Consider the following 18,264-nt stretch of genomic DNA (forward strand, 5'->3'; position numbering starts at 1 on the left):
ATCTCATATTAAATTTACATATTTTTTTATATCACAATATTATTTACTCCATTAAACTTATGTATTTCCAAGATTGAAAGTATACAATATTAACGATAAATGTCTTAAATAGTATGAATTATACTAGATTTATTTTTCACCGATTTTATCAATATTATTTGTAAATATAAAAATTATATATTATCAATGGAAAAAAATGCCAATCCCGGGACCAGTCTCGGGATCCCGGGACCAGTCCCGGGATCCCGGGATTGTCAAATTGTAATCACGAAATCCCGGGATCAGAATTTTGGCTCGGAATTGGATTCCCTAACTGTAAGTATCTGTCAAAATATTATGAGAGTTTCTTTCACGATCCGATTACAATAAATGATTACTCTATTATCCTGTACGTATATTTTTTAAATTTAGAATTTACGACATTGGGGGAATCGTAATTCGTAATTATTGAATTACTTCTTTGATGACGCTATGACAGTCAAACTAGTGCAAGTCTTGACGCGTTTATGGTCTGAAGATAATTGAATTATTTATAACATACCTGGGTGCACTACAATCATTGTGTGGGTAGATTATGTATTTTGTCTGGAATTAGCCCTGCCATAATTATTGGCCCAAACATATATTAAAGAATATTATTACACTTTCTATAGATTTATGAATTATCTTAACATAGATTTCAAAAAATTACAAAAATCACGAAACGCTGGTTGGGAATCACTGTACAAGATTGTAGTCGAAGTGATTTTGCCAGTTGCAGGGGCCCGATTTCCTAACTATCGTCTCGTGTGGCACCAGACGATATTTAGGAAATCGGGCTGCAGGATTCAAACCCTCTCCCACGGCTGTAAAAGTGGTCGCACGTCACTCTGTGCTCGATTCAATAATTATATAACAGCTAAACAATAATATTGTAATACTTAATACTTAATAATATATTGTATACGTGCAACCAGTGTGTGCTTTCCGTGATCACATATGCGTGTGAAACATGGACCCTAAGAAAAAGAGAGATCCAGAAACTTAGGTATGCATGCTTATGCATGCTGGGCATGACGCGAAAGCACAAAAAGAGTAATGAGTGGATAAGGAAGCAAACAAGGGTTTGCGATGTAATAGAGTTTATTAAAAACCTTAAATGGAGATGGGCTGGACACGTAGCTTAAAGAGACAATCGTTGGACGAATTTAGTCATCCAGTGGTATCCAAGAAGTACAAAACGTCCGCAAGATAGACCTAGAGGCCGCTGGATCGATGGAATGATAAAGTTCTGCGGAAGTACGTGGCAACGCAATGTACAGGACCGAGAGAAGTGGAAGCAGTTTGAAAAGGTATTTATCCAGTAGTTGATAGATTCAGGCTGATGATGATGAATAATATGTATACGTGCAATATTGGTAATACAATAACTTTATTCTCATAAAACTTTGTATTGTTTGTAGGTGTTTTTCTCGAATATGTTTTATACTTTTATAATACGTTGGATGTTGTTTTTTCGGGAGCACGTATGAGATGAGATAATCCATTAAGCACATAAATCATGCCACCGAAGCATGATCGGTACGTCGGCAACAAGAACAAAAGAAACAGATGTTATAATGAGCGATGATTTCCGGTATTGCGATGATTTCCGCCATTCTTACGGCAAGTTATTTCTCCCCGAGGCATTGGCGGATCGGCGGGAATAGGAAAATGCATAGAATAGCGGAAGTCGGGAATGGCTAAGTATGTATTTTTATTTTTGAGACTTACACGATCGGTTATTAATACGAATTCAAATTAATATTTTTAACCATAGTAGAACATTAAAAATTTCAAGTTTAAGATGTTCACAATATGAATAAGCATTATACGAGGAAAAGAAAAGGGTAAGCTACAAGATAAAGAGTGTATCAATGTAGGTTTTTTTTAGTTTTTGTAATAGGTATAAATTATTCATATTTTGGAAGAAAAATAACTTTCGAATAATATTGTCATATCGAAATTAACTATTGACATGACAATATTATCATTGATAGATAAACTTTGTTAAAACGTGATATTTTACACAGGCAGGATTTAGTTTTTAAATGAATCAAAAATTGATATACCCATACATGTATGTAAATAGTTAAATATAAATACTTTTGATATTTTGATTGGCAAGTTCTTATAGAAATATATGATATCTTTTAAGATATTTATAGTGTTGTATTATTTCAGTACCTACACTACGTTTGCAATATAAAATATCATCAAGAAACCCTCCATTTTTATACCTTCTTATATTATTTATAATTAAGGGTACAGGGCGATATTAATTGTTAATCCATTTTAGGGTTATTTGGTTAGCATTTTGAATAACTAAACTGCCATGAAAATAATATATAAGCTTTAGATATTTCAATATTAAATCCAGATTCCATATAAACTGAACAATTATACGGACCAGTTTCATTTGTTTATTGTTAAAAAATCGTTGAAAGTGACCCATAATAATTTAATTGGTGAGTTAAAATCATTAACAACAGAAAACTGCTTTTCATACTTTTATCCGAATTAATAAAAATGTGTACGTTTTTTACCCTTTCAATGTTTTTGTTATTCTATGGGAAAATATTACACTTTGCGGCAGTCGCGCTTTCGGAGTATCGATACTTGCTCTATTACAAAGGTTTTCTTTCTAATAAGTTTATAACATTTATATACATTTTTATTTTAATTTATTTTATGGCAACATATTATAATATATTATATAGTAATAGAAAGGCATTAAACAAACGCGGAGATGGCCACGATTAACGTTTTTATAATATTATATTTGTTGAAAATTTACTAGGTACCACCCTCAAAATTGCATAACATTTCAAAATTACTATTCACCTCGGTAAAATTATTTTATAATGGTATTGGCGGCGCTTTTTAGTGGACTATAATTTGGGATGATTGTGGGTGTAGATGCTGGGGGAGGGCGGTGTAAACGGAAGTCGATCCAGGCACTAACCTTGATGTTGTTTGGGTTTATGACTAGAGCAGGCTCCGGGTCATGTAGGCAGTAAGCAAATAGATTTCTTTATCAATCGCACGGAACACTTATGATTATGAATGATGATGACAAGTTTTTATGAGACACCCAGTGCCGGTATAGTTGACTGAGTTCTTAATGAGACTCGAATTGAATTATTGCTTGGACGACGGTCACACTATAGCAAGTTGGCCCGGTCATGGTGTACTAATAACTCACCTTGTATCCATCACGGACGACTGATAACTCGTTAAATAGTTAAGCATCTGGATGACAACAATAAATGAAGATTAGAGGTAGGATGGAAATATTGGGATGAGGGCGACCGTAATTATTGGCCAAACCAGGTATAATTAAAATATATGATATCAAATGAGTGTCTTTAATTAAAATTGAATTTATAATTGAACTTTTTGACTCTTAGCAATGCTTGACACTGACCTTTGATGTTGAGAGGGCTGGTACGCTGAAGCTGGTTCGGCATTCACGCACTCACACATTGGTAAACGGACGGTTCGGAATGTCAATCTTATGGTTTGATTTGAGTTTTGGATAAATGGTGATGGTAAGTTCAGGATGGATGATAGACGCGACGTTCGCTCAAATCGTATCAGATGTAGCGCAACGAAGGTCGAACAGATGCGTTTTGGGTCAGTCAGTTAACGACGACTTAGATTTACAAGCCTAGGCGCGTCCGCTATCTTGAAGTAACTGAATGTAAACCTAATCACGGTCGACCCATGACCCGTGATTGCTGGTCGCCTGGTCTTGCGATAATAACTGGGATTGTTGGTAGGTTAGAAAAAAGGAATGAGAGCCTCCATTGTTGTCCCAATCAATTTATGACTATGTAAAAACATATTTGCAGTAGTACTGTACCATAGACGGTAAGTACTTCATATGATAGGTACCTAATTCATTATAGTAGGCAGACACCTATTATAATAATAATAGATACACACAAACTCGGTTAGATGAAGAGGTAATTGCTTACTCTTGATAACATTTTTGGTGTCTTATGATGAGAGAGATTTTATTTTATCGTCCAACCCCATTATGAATTGTGTCCAGAAACTTATACGCATGCAGTTCGCCGTATTACACTTCACCGTGAAATATTGTATCGGAAATATATGGCCCTATATTAACGACGTTCAACCTTTTTGGGTTGTATGCAATGACATTAATATGGACGAAGCATCTGGGGAAAAAAATAACACTCACTTTTTTGTCGGGTCTGCCGAATGGCATAATCTGTTCTAACGCCATTACAATAAAGGTGATATTGCTATAAATTCCCGATGCGTGATATTGCTTAATGGAAATTGCGAATTTTTTTCACGTGACGTCTACCTATACATGTGCGAATGTCGTTATGCGCGAATTTATTTGCTAGCTACTATACTGAGTGCGTTGTCCATTAATAATGTCATTGGTTGTATAGTATTGACAAAAAGTCATGTCTAAATAAAACACCGTTTTTGTCAGTTTACACTTTACAGGAAGCCAGCAGCAAACAAATTTTGAAAATAGCCGATATACTGGATTAATTTTTAGGTTAGATTAGATTTTCATTCTTGAATTCATGAATTTTGCCAAAATCAGCTATGAAAATTAAATTAATTTTAATATTGAATCTAATAAAATTGGAGACCGTATAGCAGGGGTGGCCACACTTTCTTTTTCTAGGATCGACTAGTTGATAAAATTATTTATGGCAATCTACTGATATCGCTTGTAATTATATCATGCGAGAACAATAAAAACCCAATTTTTATAATTCAAGTATGTATGTATGTATTTTTAAAACAGATATTTTATACGTATAAAAAATAGCGATACGAAAAAATCGAATTAAAGAAAATAATATAATTATTATGTATTATGTAAACATATTAACTTCTCCTCTGGTTCGGTCCTTCAGTGGTAAAACTGTTAATAAATCTTCTGAAGCAGACATATCTTAAAAAACCAATCGAAGAAAAACGCATAGTTGTGCAATATCCGTGTAATCTACACACTCGTCAAATTGAAAGGATAGGAATTTACATTTATTAATGTTTTCATGTAGAATTTTTTCCACGTTTAAGCTCATCGCCTGTGTTCTTAGCATGGCTGTATTTTTCTTGATAATGATATGTCAGAGATAAGAACTAGCTAACTAAAGAGCTGAAACGTTGAGTAGTTGTGACTCGTTTGGACAGGAAATAGTAAAATATATTATTATGTCCACTATCGACCAAAAATACCTTCATGATCAACGCACTGGCCATCCCGGCCGTGCCAGTATGCGGTCATCTCTTTCCGATAGAAAGCTCACGGCGAACTATGCAACGGTGAAATGTTTACGTACAATTTACCAGTAACTTATTGTAACAATTAACCGCCTCATAATATAAATACTATGATAAACTACCCTTGATTGCCGCCGATAGCAGCTTTGTATATAGAATAGATGCACTGATGTGTTTCCAAATTATTCATGTAAAATTTATTAATTATTTTTTCATAACTTGACATAAATTACACATTAGTTACACTGACATTACTTAAAAATACAGTAATAAAAATATTTTTATAATAAAACAAAGTAATTAGACGAGCAAACAGGAATGTCATAAAAAAGTACATCTAAGTATGTATATCGAATGAGCTAAGTTGGTATACCTACATTATTTTTTTAAGAATTCATAAAATAACGTCAACATTTTCACGCAATAGAAATAATATATGGATTGTGAGTAACTTTTACAGAAATAATACAAAAAAGACTAGTTTAAGCAGATCACAAGATAAAAAATAATTAATACAATCCTAAAAACACTGCTTTTACAGATTTTTTAACATAACTGATCTTAATGGACACACTGGTATGTATTGGCATATTAATATAATAATATTAAAATGTGACGTTTTAAAATCAAAATATCATAATATTGTCTTCAAATAATAATAATTATAATGCTTTTGATAATATGTTACAATAAATGATTTGAAATAGTATACGTATATATTGTTATAGTTGTAGATTAAAAGTAGCTGGCAACGCTACTGGTGGTCGCCATTCTGTGATTTTTATTTCCCCGGAAGTTGATAAGAGGCAGTGCGCGGCGCACCAGCGCCTCTTCCACTTCCTGTCCGACCGGAAACCACCGGGCAGGCTGGACATCTCACTGTAAGTTATTTGCGACCGTTTGTTTCATTTCGGTTTTTTATCATTACTTACATCTAAAAGCCACTTTGTTCATGGCATGTTTGATTTATTATTGTGTTTAATGATTGATTAGGGAAATCATTTATTAACAAAAAAAAAAGATTTCAAAAAAATTGCTGCTTATTTATATTAATGAGCAAAAGAAATCTTATTAATCAAATAATATTTTCAAGGTAATGTAAATCTACTTATAAATGGATGTAGCATATGAAACATAAAATACGTAATGTAAACGAACCTATTCATAATATACTGTGCTTGATTATACAAAATTTAAAAAATTACATTGTTCATTTACTCATAATATGACAACTTAAAATATACATAATTTGAAAATATCTCATGTATATACACACTAGAAAAAATCATTTAGTAGAAAAGAAAAAAAAATACGACACCCGACGGGACTTGAACCTGTATCTGCTGGATTCACGCCAGTATATTTTTCCAATTAAACTAGGGGCATCTTAGTTAATTACGAAAATCTTAACTATGAATTGCTTATCTAGTTGCGTTATAAATAATGTTGGCTGCTAATTTTTTCTACAAAATAATTTTTGTTTTAGTTTCACGTGAGATGTTTTCAACTTATCTATATTATTCAATATATGGAATGTTACATTCTGAAATCTTGTGTCTTATTCGTTGAATAAAAGAAATAGTTTATTAAAATTATTGGCAAGTATAAGTACGTTATAAAAACTAAATAATGGAGTAATCCACGATGTCGGTTAGTAATTAGGGATTATTTGATACCTACCTTAATTTAATATACTAAAACCGATAGCCAACATTATAACGCAATTCGATAAGCATTTCATGTAACAACGACTAGTTAAAATTGTCGTAATTAACTAATATGCCCGTAGTTTAATTAGAAAAATATACTGGTGCGAATTCAGTAGATGCAGGTTCAAGTCACGTCAGGTGTGGTATTTTTTTCTACAAAATGATTTTTACAACGTTTTTACTAGCTCGTATTCTTATTTGTCCGGTGGTTGTTCATCCAGTAAAAATCTTGCAATCGATTTTTAACTAAGTTCCCGACTAGCTAGACATTAGAAACTTTTAGAATATATCAGAACACGATTCCAATGCATTCTTTTAATACTTTTAGCCATCTTTAAGCAGAATTGAATTCATTTTCAATTAATTCTGTTTTGTATGAAAAGTTATTTCGGAAGAAATCCGTAATCCAATCCACTATTATTGGTTGCTAAGTGGGTAGTCCTAGCCACTAAATTATTAATATATACGTGCGTTACTATGGAAATCAAAATTACATTTTAGTATTCTATATTTGTTTGTTGTTTGTTTTATATTTAATTCATATCAAGTACAACTTTGAGCATATTGAGCATAATAATTGAACAGAAAATATAAAAACGTTGTATATAAAAAAATCTTTTTATTTTGTTATTATTTCTAGTATATGCGTGAGATGTTTTCAAAATATTATATTATATATTCAGTATATAGAATGTTACATTCTGAAATCTTGTGTCTTATTCGTGGAATAAGAAAAATAGTTTATTAAAACAACTTAAAATGTAAAAAAAAACAAATCAAAACCTCAATAACCAACATATACCCGCATTTTTATCAGCCGATAATATATAATATGAACGTCAGTGGATACCCCAGAAAATCCGTACATATTGCAGATTTCAACGATATCTGTAGTATTTTGAATTATTCCGCATTTATACAAAGAATGAGAATTTGATCCCCACTTATCCATGATTTGTATATATATATATATATTTTTAATATTAATAACCATGCCCTTGCTTTTTCGTACAAGGTGGTTGGGTGGGTTAGTTGCATTGATGTAGGGCTAATTAGGTGCCTCCATTTATATCTTTAATTTTCTTTATGGCCAGGATTAAATATTTAGTGTAGTGTTCTTGTGTTGTTCTATTGCTTAGTACTTCCTGAAGCTTTTGGAGGTCAATTTCATGATTATGCTATCTACATCGAGTCCTAAGAGTTCATCTCTCCCTTTCTAGTTTAGGGCAGTCGTTTATGATATGCCATACAGTTTGAGATGTGTTGCCGTCACATGGACAACAGTCATCATCACTCAATTTTAATCTTTTTAGATAAGCTCGCACCGCCCCGTGGCCTGTTAGCATCTGTGTGGGTTCGAGTGATATTTTTAAGTTCCTGTATATATTGTATATGACTTGATTATATGATATAATGTATGTGGTAAGTATGTGATATAATATATGATATGATTTGTATATATTGTATATGACCGCAAAGTATGGAAAATAGACCGAGCGGATACGACGACCTCTGAACGTTACCATTAATTGGAGAAAGTCGTCGGTTTGGTGATGGTTTGGATTGCCGGCTAGATTGGACCTCCCTGCATAATATCTCTATACTGAACAAACATAATTTCAAAACAATCTTTTAAAAAATACGAGGTTCAATGGGACTCGAATCTGTATCCACTAGATTCGCGCCAATATGATTTATCATAAGCTACACGCGTTCTATCTTATTGAGATGAAATTCACTTTTTCAAAAAGGCAGTTTATACATATTGAAATGATCATCAAATTTCGTTTCGTTGTAAAATTGTATCTGTTAAATCAAGTTATCATTAAAGTACCTTGATTACTAACCGACGCCCGGATTACTCCAAAAATCTGGAAAGAAAATGCAAAAAGTTTGTAATAATAATGATTGTTGAAGAAATTATCTCGGATGATCACAAAATTTGCTGGTTTTGTGACTCATATTTTCTGCAACCCCCTCCCGCAAAAAGCATTACGTCATATGGAAGACGTATTGTGTTTAAATTAAATCCAATGGTATCATTGAAATCTGATTTGATTTAAAAAAATGGTAAAGAAAATTAATACCAGAGATGAAATTCAAAAAATGACACCGCAACCAGAAAAGCCAGAATACTTAAACGATTGTGTTTGTGTTGTGGAAACAGAATAAGTGGCCTGTCAGAAAAATAAACGTGCATAAAAAAGCCTCACTGATACATTAATTTAAACATCGTTTCGAAAAGAAAGCGTGGCGGCCAAATAACCGAACCTTAGAAGAAAATGGAAAAATAAAAATTGCTTCGCTGGGAAATAACAATTGTCGCCGGCATTCCATTCCACTTTTATGACAAGGTTTTGTATAAACACGGTAATGTCTTTACACTGTACAGTCCAGGGATTTATAAACTACAACTAGAGGGCTGCATCAGAGTTTCTGAATTTTTGAAAATCAGGATTGAAATATGATAAATTATATTTAATAATATTTAAAATATGTAAAATAAACGTGGAAATATAATATGTAAATATAAATATAAAAAATATGTACTTTTGATAATCCTGAAAAAACATATTGGTCGTACTTTGAGCAGTGGACTGATATTTGAAGATGCTGGTGGAATGGTACACAGAATGCCAGACACTGATCTTTATGTTGAGGGGTCTGGCGTGCACTAGAGCCAGTTTTGTGTTCATGCACTCATGCACTGGTAAACGGACGGTACACTTTTGATGGATGATATATGAGGTTGAAGAATGATGATGATAAATTCAGGATGGATGATATAGATGGTTCACTCAAACCGTAACAGATTTAGTGCAACGAAGGTCGAAAAGATACGTTTTTTCTCAGTCAGTCTCAGAGTCACGCTATAGTTAGCGACCGTAAAGCTATTTATAACAAGCTTGCGGACGTCCGCTTTCTGAATATCACATGAGCTAACTGAATGTTATTCAATCATGGTTGAATGATGACCCGTAATTGCTCGTCGTCTGGTCTTGTGACAATAATAAATAAGGGATTTGGAAGTAGGTGGGAAGAAAAGAATGAGGGCTAGCATAATTGGCCCAACCACATATCTATTAGAAAAATAAAATGCTTGAAATTTTCAAATTGCGGAATTGGTAACAACTGGTAAGCATATACTGCAAATTACTATTTTCTGTGTGTCTGCGTTGTATTTTCCATTTATTTGGTTATGGTATCGCGGTGAGCCATAAAGCCTTCAAAATTTAATAGTTTTAAGCATCTGGAAAGATGCAGAGAGCAAACATCAATGGGGTAGAGTGACCAAGTAAAGGAACTTACGAAAAAAGCTGATACCTTCCTTCAGTTTGCAGAAGATAGGGCAAACTGGAAAAGGGTGACCCAGAATGTCACACTACCGATTCTGGAGTAATCTCGATTCACAGTTACGAGGGTTACGACGAGGAAAAGAAGATAAAAATCTTCGAAGGAGTAAAATTCGAACGGACTTACCGGACGAGTGTTCAACAAATTAAGCCATTAAACCAAATGTTTAATATTCGGTCACAAAAGAGCTAGAATCATTGCAGCTTAAGGGGGGACATGCTCGTCGAAGGTCAAAATTGAGTTTTTATTGTATTTTCAAACCATGATCCTGGACACTCCTTAAACGTTGTAGATAATCTATTTATATAATTTTGAAGCCTTATTATCCTTTATAGTTATTTTAAACATTTGATGACTGCATAAAGTATTTTTGTTACATAAAATAGTATTCTTTTAAACCTCTCGCTCTAATGTTTTAGAATAAAGTCATATTTCGGTACATAACTGTGCAGTGGTGTTAAGATTTTTTACATTTATTAATTTTTAAACGCATTTATAAAACCATTAGCATAATTTATTACGAGATAATTTTTGTAAAATATTCACGATAAAAAATTATATTGATAATCTCTGTGATCCCAAATTTGACAAGAATTAGGCATTTTATTATTCAAAAAATCGGCAAGATTAACACATTTCAAGATGATTCTAAAGATATTTATTATAAGCTATGTCTTTGACCATTCAAGTGTAATAAACATCTTATGAATAATGATTGCTTTATAATAATTATTGACCTAAGAATAAGGTAGTGTTTTTTTGAAATACGCCATTTCTTTTGTCATTCCCCAGTGGTTAAGCTACAACATACGGCCGTAGCCATAAATTGACAAACTATAATTGAAGTAGGGAGTAAAATGATATTGACGCGCGTGTTTGAACATGTACCGTTTAAAAAAAAAATAAAAAAAAATTCGGTTAGGTACATGTTCAAACACGCGCGTTAACATAATTTTACTCCCTACTTTAATTATAGTTTGTCATTTTATGGCTACGGCCGTATGTTGTAGCTTAACCACTAGGGAATGACAAAAGAAATGGCGTATTTCAAAAAAACACTACCTTATTTTTAGGTCAATAATTATTATAAAGCAATCATTATTCATAAGATTTTTATCACACTTGAATGGTCAAAGACATAGCTTATAATAAGTATCTTTAGAATCATCTTCAAATGTGTTAATCTTGCCGATTTTTTGAATAATAAAATGCCTAATTCTTGACAAATTTGGGATCACAGAGATTATCAAAATAATTTTTTATCGTGAATATTTTACAAAAATTATCTCGTAATAAATTATGCTAATGGTTTTATAAATGCGTTTAAAAATTAATAAATGTAAAAAATCTTAACACCACTGCACAGTTATGTACCGAAATATGACTATATTCTAAAACATTAGAGCGAGAGGTTTAAAAGAATACTATTTTATGTAACAAAAATACTTTATGCAGTCATCAAATGTTTAAAATAACTATAAAGGATAATAAGGCTTCAAAATTATATAAATAGATTATCTACAACGTTTAAGGAGTGTCCAGGATCATGGTTTGAAAATACAATAAAAACTCAATTTTGACCTTCGACGAGCATGTCCCCCCTTAAGTCAAAGAAATAACATTAATTACTCGGCTTGAGATTGAGGCTTGTATCATCAAGCGATTAGAAAATATGGTAGAAGGTTTGGTATAATAAGTAAAAGTTTGAAATTACATGTTTCGTGTGACGAAGAATTTAAAAAATATTTTTATAAACTAACACAACATTGGCAATAATTAAAATAATTTATAAACTCAAATTATACCTACATGATAAAAGCTTACTATACAAGCAAAGCACGTCTCGTATAACATTATTTGCTTCTGTACTTGCTTATTTATTTCTTCCTGTCACGATGAAGCCTGCAAGAATGGGTTGCTCCATATCCCCCAGTTCAACACCATGTAACGCGTTTTTTGCCTCATACATATCCACCCATAGTATGAAGCGATTCATTGTGTTTTGCACACTCAATTATTCGTGACGCGGTCGTATCAGTGGACCCCAAATTTATGAATGCACGTTTAATAAATGAATAAAGTCTTCTTCTTTCAGTCGCGACCACTTTATGAAGATTTTGGCTTTGTCTAACATCAGCTCTCATTAATCAGTCTGTCAAAAGCAGCTTCCTTAATGTTTTGTATATACAAGATTCTTAAATCTAACTCGATACTGTCCCTCTATCTTGACGATGTCAATCAGGCATTCCTTTGCCTTCCGGTCTATCGACAGTTAGTTTTTTTGTCCTGAGTAGGTACATTATGGACTGTAAAAAGAGCTCATATGACAAGTGTACACACTGAATATGTGTCATTAATGTGCCCGAAGATACTGCGCAGCATGTTCTACTCAAATGAGCTCAGTATTGTTTCCATATTGTAATAATTACAGAGACTTATAATTATTATTGTCAATGTTAGTTATTTTCACATAATGTTTATTCGAAATTATTATCATTGAAAAAGTGTAGATGTCTACATTGTTTTTCTTATCTTAAGTGCCCTTTTCCAATTAAGGCACAGACATCATTAATTATGCGTGTCAAGTTGTTACTTGGCATGGCCCTAATCTAAGAAAGCTTGAAGCCTCTTGCAACGCGATCCAGTTCTGTATAATGCTTGTAGGGATAATGGGGCAACGGCATTGGGGAACAATGCAATGATAATATTATTGTCGAGAGCACCAATAAAAAAACGGGAAAAAGGGTTCGCGTCTCGGGTGTTTGGCTAACGTGGAACGATGATTGCGAACCTGGCGGAAGCTTTTGAAACTACCGGTCACTAGAAATTTTCCGCAGTGCAAAGTGGAACTCTTAACTTGAATATGTAATGAAGTTAGCTGTAAATCGATTTGCAATATTATATAATTTGTAATATTAATCAATATAAACAACTTTATAGGGATGTGTGTTAGATATTAATTAGTATTAGACTATTAAATTAGATAGGTATATACAATCTAATTTAAAAAAATACTTTTATTATATTAATAAATCCCTACCTACTTACATCAAAACAATAAAAATATGAAAAAGGCTTAAATCATGTAACAATAAAAAAATAATTAATAATTTGTACCACCACGCAGTTACTAGGTACTATTATTTTTACTGTGATTAAAGTATAGTACCTGATGTAATAAATTATTTTAATCACAGCTACAACATCTTAAAATTTATTATACTTATTACTTTAAAGAAGCATTCAAATAATATTATTAATTTAAGAGGGTGCTTCAGTGAAACGGCAAACAATTTTCAACTATAGGTGCGACGAAATTTTGGACATGCTGGCAATCGGAGAGCGAAAGTAGAGCTGTGAATATGTCAATTTGTTTCGTGATGGCCACGGGGGTATTAATTTTTAAATCGTGTAAAGATCACTAAAAAACGTTACCCATTTACTTGGTAGTTTTAGTTACCATTAAAAGAAAACATGTCAATGAATATATTATTATTATTACTAATAGAACAGTAAACAGAACATTAAATGGACGCATGTTGGATTTATATGACAAATTATATTTCGTTCGGCTCGCGTCATTTGCACAATCCGCGCATCGCCTAGCCACGATCTTTTTAGACCATGCCTCAACTGAGGTATAGCCTTAACTTGTCGAAAACTAATTATTGGTCGAAATCTATTATAATGGTTTTGACATGATTCATTTACGTTGAGGGTTGTAAACCAGTTTTCAGAAAGTCGATTATGGCTTCAAAGTGCTGTCAAAATAAATAACTCAGTTCAAGTGCAATTTACAAGAATAACTTAGTTTAAGAACTATTATAATATATTTATATAAATATTGGAGATAAAATGTTTTTTACTTGGAACCATATTTATTTTTATGCAAAAAAATGTTTTATTGCATCGACGATATTTTTAGAGAGAGTTTTATCGGTTACATGTAAGTTGTACGTATGCAGTTCATCGTGGGATACTTATTCGTGCACCGCAGTACGTGAAACATGAGTTCGTATAACATTTTATCAAATGACGAGTTCTTCGTTGAACATTTCACCGTGGAATACATTTGTACGTATCTTACAAAATGCGGCGATAGTTTGCAAATAGAACTGTTCCAATCAGATTAACCCTAACCTAACCTAACCCAGTAATGACATCTCATAAAATTCGCCACATGTAGTAGTATACGTACAAATGCGAACTTTTTTATTTTTGTTTAAATGTTACACGAACTCATGTTTCACGTACTGCGCATAAGTGTCCTGCGGTGAACTGTTTACGTACAAATATCCGGATACGCGCTTGCAAGTCTTTCAACATTTTCTCAGGTCATGCCAGGGCTAAAATTCCGTGGACGTGGAATATTATGTTTAATAAGGTAATTATGTCATACTAGCTGAGTCAGCTGGCTCTCGCCAGTCTGTCTCGCTAGGTCTTGCAGACAGCTTTTCATCATAGTGACTTAGTGTTGGATTTTAATATAATAATTGTAAAGCGTGTATAGACGGCGCCATAGTTTTCCCTTCGGGATGGATTTTCATTCACGTCAGACAATTGAAAATTTATCTGATTTGTCAGTTTTACGATATGCATGTCGTCACTGCAAATACAATTTTGGAGTCATGTGCGTAGTCTATTCTGGAGTCTGGCCTTCTCAATATCATCTGACACCATTTCAGGCTGCTAAGCCTAGCAAAACAGCTGGCAATCGCCGATTGCTACCACTGTCATTTTAATTTTAATACAATATATGTGTAGGTATGTGCATTTAAATATGATAAATAGTTATACATATCAATCGTGATTATCATAAATAGCGATCCAATATAACGCGAATATTAATCTCTTTCGGGTCCTAATTACATAATAGAAAAAGGTTAGCAGCATAAAAATTTAATTTAAACATTATTTTGTTTCATTGTCTATAAAAAATAAATGCTTGGAGCCACAGAATAATATTTTAAAAATCATATTTTGTTTTAAAAATTAACCTTAAACAATATAGTTTCCCGGTGCGGGACATTCATATCGAGACAAATGTTGATAAATAATGAAGTAATACATATTATATCTGATAAGAATAGGAATTTATAAGACCTAAAGATGTGGAATCAGCTTAAAAAGGCCTTCATCCAGCAGTGGATTGATACAGGTTGATGACGATAATGACGATATAAATGGGTAGGTATATAAAATCACAAATTTAAAAAAATATTGCAGTTTATATGACCAAGAAGAGTAGAATTAGGTTGGGATAACCTTCATCCAGCAGTGGATTAATCTTGGTTGATGATGATAATGACGATATTATGAATGTGAAAATATAATATCAGCAATTTTGATAAATATAGTAATTCATATGACCGACAGAAATTCAAACAACTTAGAGAGGCCTTCATCCACCGGTGGATTGATTCAGGTTCATAATGATAATGGAAATATAAATAGATATAATATATTATCACCGATTTTGATAAATACAGCAATTCAAATGACAGAAAGGAGTAGAATCAGGCATGGGAGGCCTTTATCCAGCAATAGATGGGTTCAGGTCAATGATGATAAGGACGATAGAAATAGGTATAATATAGTAGTAGAATCAGGTTGCGGAACTCTTCATCCAGCAGTGAATTGATCCTGGTTGATGATGATGACGATATGAATATGTAGATAAATGTAATATAACCGATTTTGATAAATACAGAAATTCATATCACAGAAAGGAGTAGAATCAGGCTAAGGAGGTCTTTAAGTAGTGGATTGGTTTAGGTCGATGATGATGATGATGACGATATGAATATGTAAATAAATATAATATCACCGATTTTGATAAATACAGAAACTCATATGACAGAAAAGAGTAGAATCAGGCTAGCGAGGTCTTTATTAAGCAGTGGATTGTTTCAGGTCGATGATGATGATGATGCTAATGATGATAATGACGATATGAATATGTAAATAAATATAATATCACTGATTTTGATAAATACAGCAATTCATATGACAGAAAGGAGTAGAATAAAGCTAGGGAGGTCTTTTTTAAGCAGTGGATTGGTTCAGGTATATGATAATGATGATGATGATGATGACGATATGAATATGTAGATAAATATAATATCACCGATTTTGATAAATACAGCAATTCATATGACAGAAAAAAGTAGAATCTGGCTAGGGAGGTCTTTATTAATACTTTGGACGCGGAAGACGCACGCGGTGCGTAATGACCAGGCGGCCGATCGATGTAATTAACGTGCATTTTAAAGGGGGCAATTAAAATCTCATTATCTCTTCAGCAGCGAAAGCGTTAAGCAGTGGATTGGTTCAGGTCAATGATGATGATAATGATAATGACCATATGAATATGTAGATAAATATAATATCACCGATTTTGATAAATACAGCAATGCATATGACAGAAAGGAGTAGAATCAGACTAAGGAGGTCTTTAAGTAGTGGATTGGTTCAGGTCAATGATGATGATGATGACGATATGAATATGTAAATAAATATAATATCACCGATTTTGATAAATACAGAAATTCCTATGACAGAAAGGAGTAGAATCTGGCTAGGGAGGTCTTAATTAAGCAGTGGATTGGTTCAGGTCGATGATGATGATGATGATGACGATATGAATATGTAGATAAATATAATATCACCGATTTTGATAAATACAAAAATTCAAATGACAGAAAGGAGGAGAATTAGGCTAAGGGGGTCTTTATTAAGCAGTGGATTGGTTCAGGTATATGATAATGATGATGATGATGATGACGATATGAATGTGTAGATACATATAATATCACAGATTTTGATAAATACATACATTCATATGACAAAGGAGTAGAATCAAGCTAGGGAGGTCTTTATTAAGCAGTGGATGGATCCTGGTTGATGATGATGATGACGATGTGAATATTTAAATAAATATAATATCACCGATTTTGATAAATACAGAAAATCATATGACAGAAAGGAGTAGAATCTGGCTAGGGAGGTCTTTATTAAACAGTGGATTGGTTCAGGTCGATGATGATGATGATGATGACGATATGAATATGTAGATAAATATAATATCACCGATTTTGATAAATACAGAAATTCATATGACAGAAAGAAGGAGAATTAGGCTAAGGGGGTCTTTATTAAGCAGTGGATTGGTTCAGGTATATGATAATGATGATGATGATGATGACGATATGAATGTGTAGATACATATAATATCACAGATTTTGATAAATACATACATTCATATGACAAAAGGAGTAGAATCAGGCTAGGGAGGTCTTTATTAAGCAGTGGATGGATCCTGGTTGATGATGATGATGACGATATGAATATGTTTTTAAATATAATATCACCGATTTTGATAAATACAGCAATTCATATGACAGAAAGGAGTAGAACCGGGCTAGGGAGGCCATTATCCAGCAGTGGATTGGTTCAGGTCGATGATATAAGAATGATAGAAATAGGTATAATATCACAAATTCGTTAAACCGATAGTAGTAGAATCAGGTTGCGGAACCCTTCATCCAGTAGTGGATTAATCCTAGTTGATGATGATGATGATGATTATGATGACGATATGAATATGTAGATAAATAACATTAGAAATTCAATACTGTCAAGAATACAATCAACGTAGAGAGGCCTTCATCCAGCAGTGGATTTATTGAGGCTCGTGATAATAATGGCATTATATATAGATAGGTAGATAATAATATTATATCACTGATTTTGATAAATATAACAATTCATGTGTAAGTAAGGAGTAGAATAAGGCTGAGGAGGCCTTCATCCAGCAGTGTATAGGTCAAGATTGATGATGATAGGGACGAAAAAAATAGGTAGATATTATACAATATCACACATTTTGATAACTATAACAATT

This window comes from Rhyacophila brunnea, unplaced genomic scaffold, assembly GCF_057557595.1.
Source record: "Rhyacophila brunnea isolate RB1 unplaced genomic scaffold, BYU_Rbru_1.0 scaffold_11, whole genome shotgun sequence".
NCBI lineage: Eukaryota > Metazoa > Arthropoda > Insecta > Trichoptera > Rhyacophilidae > Rhyacophila > Rhyacophila brunnea.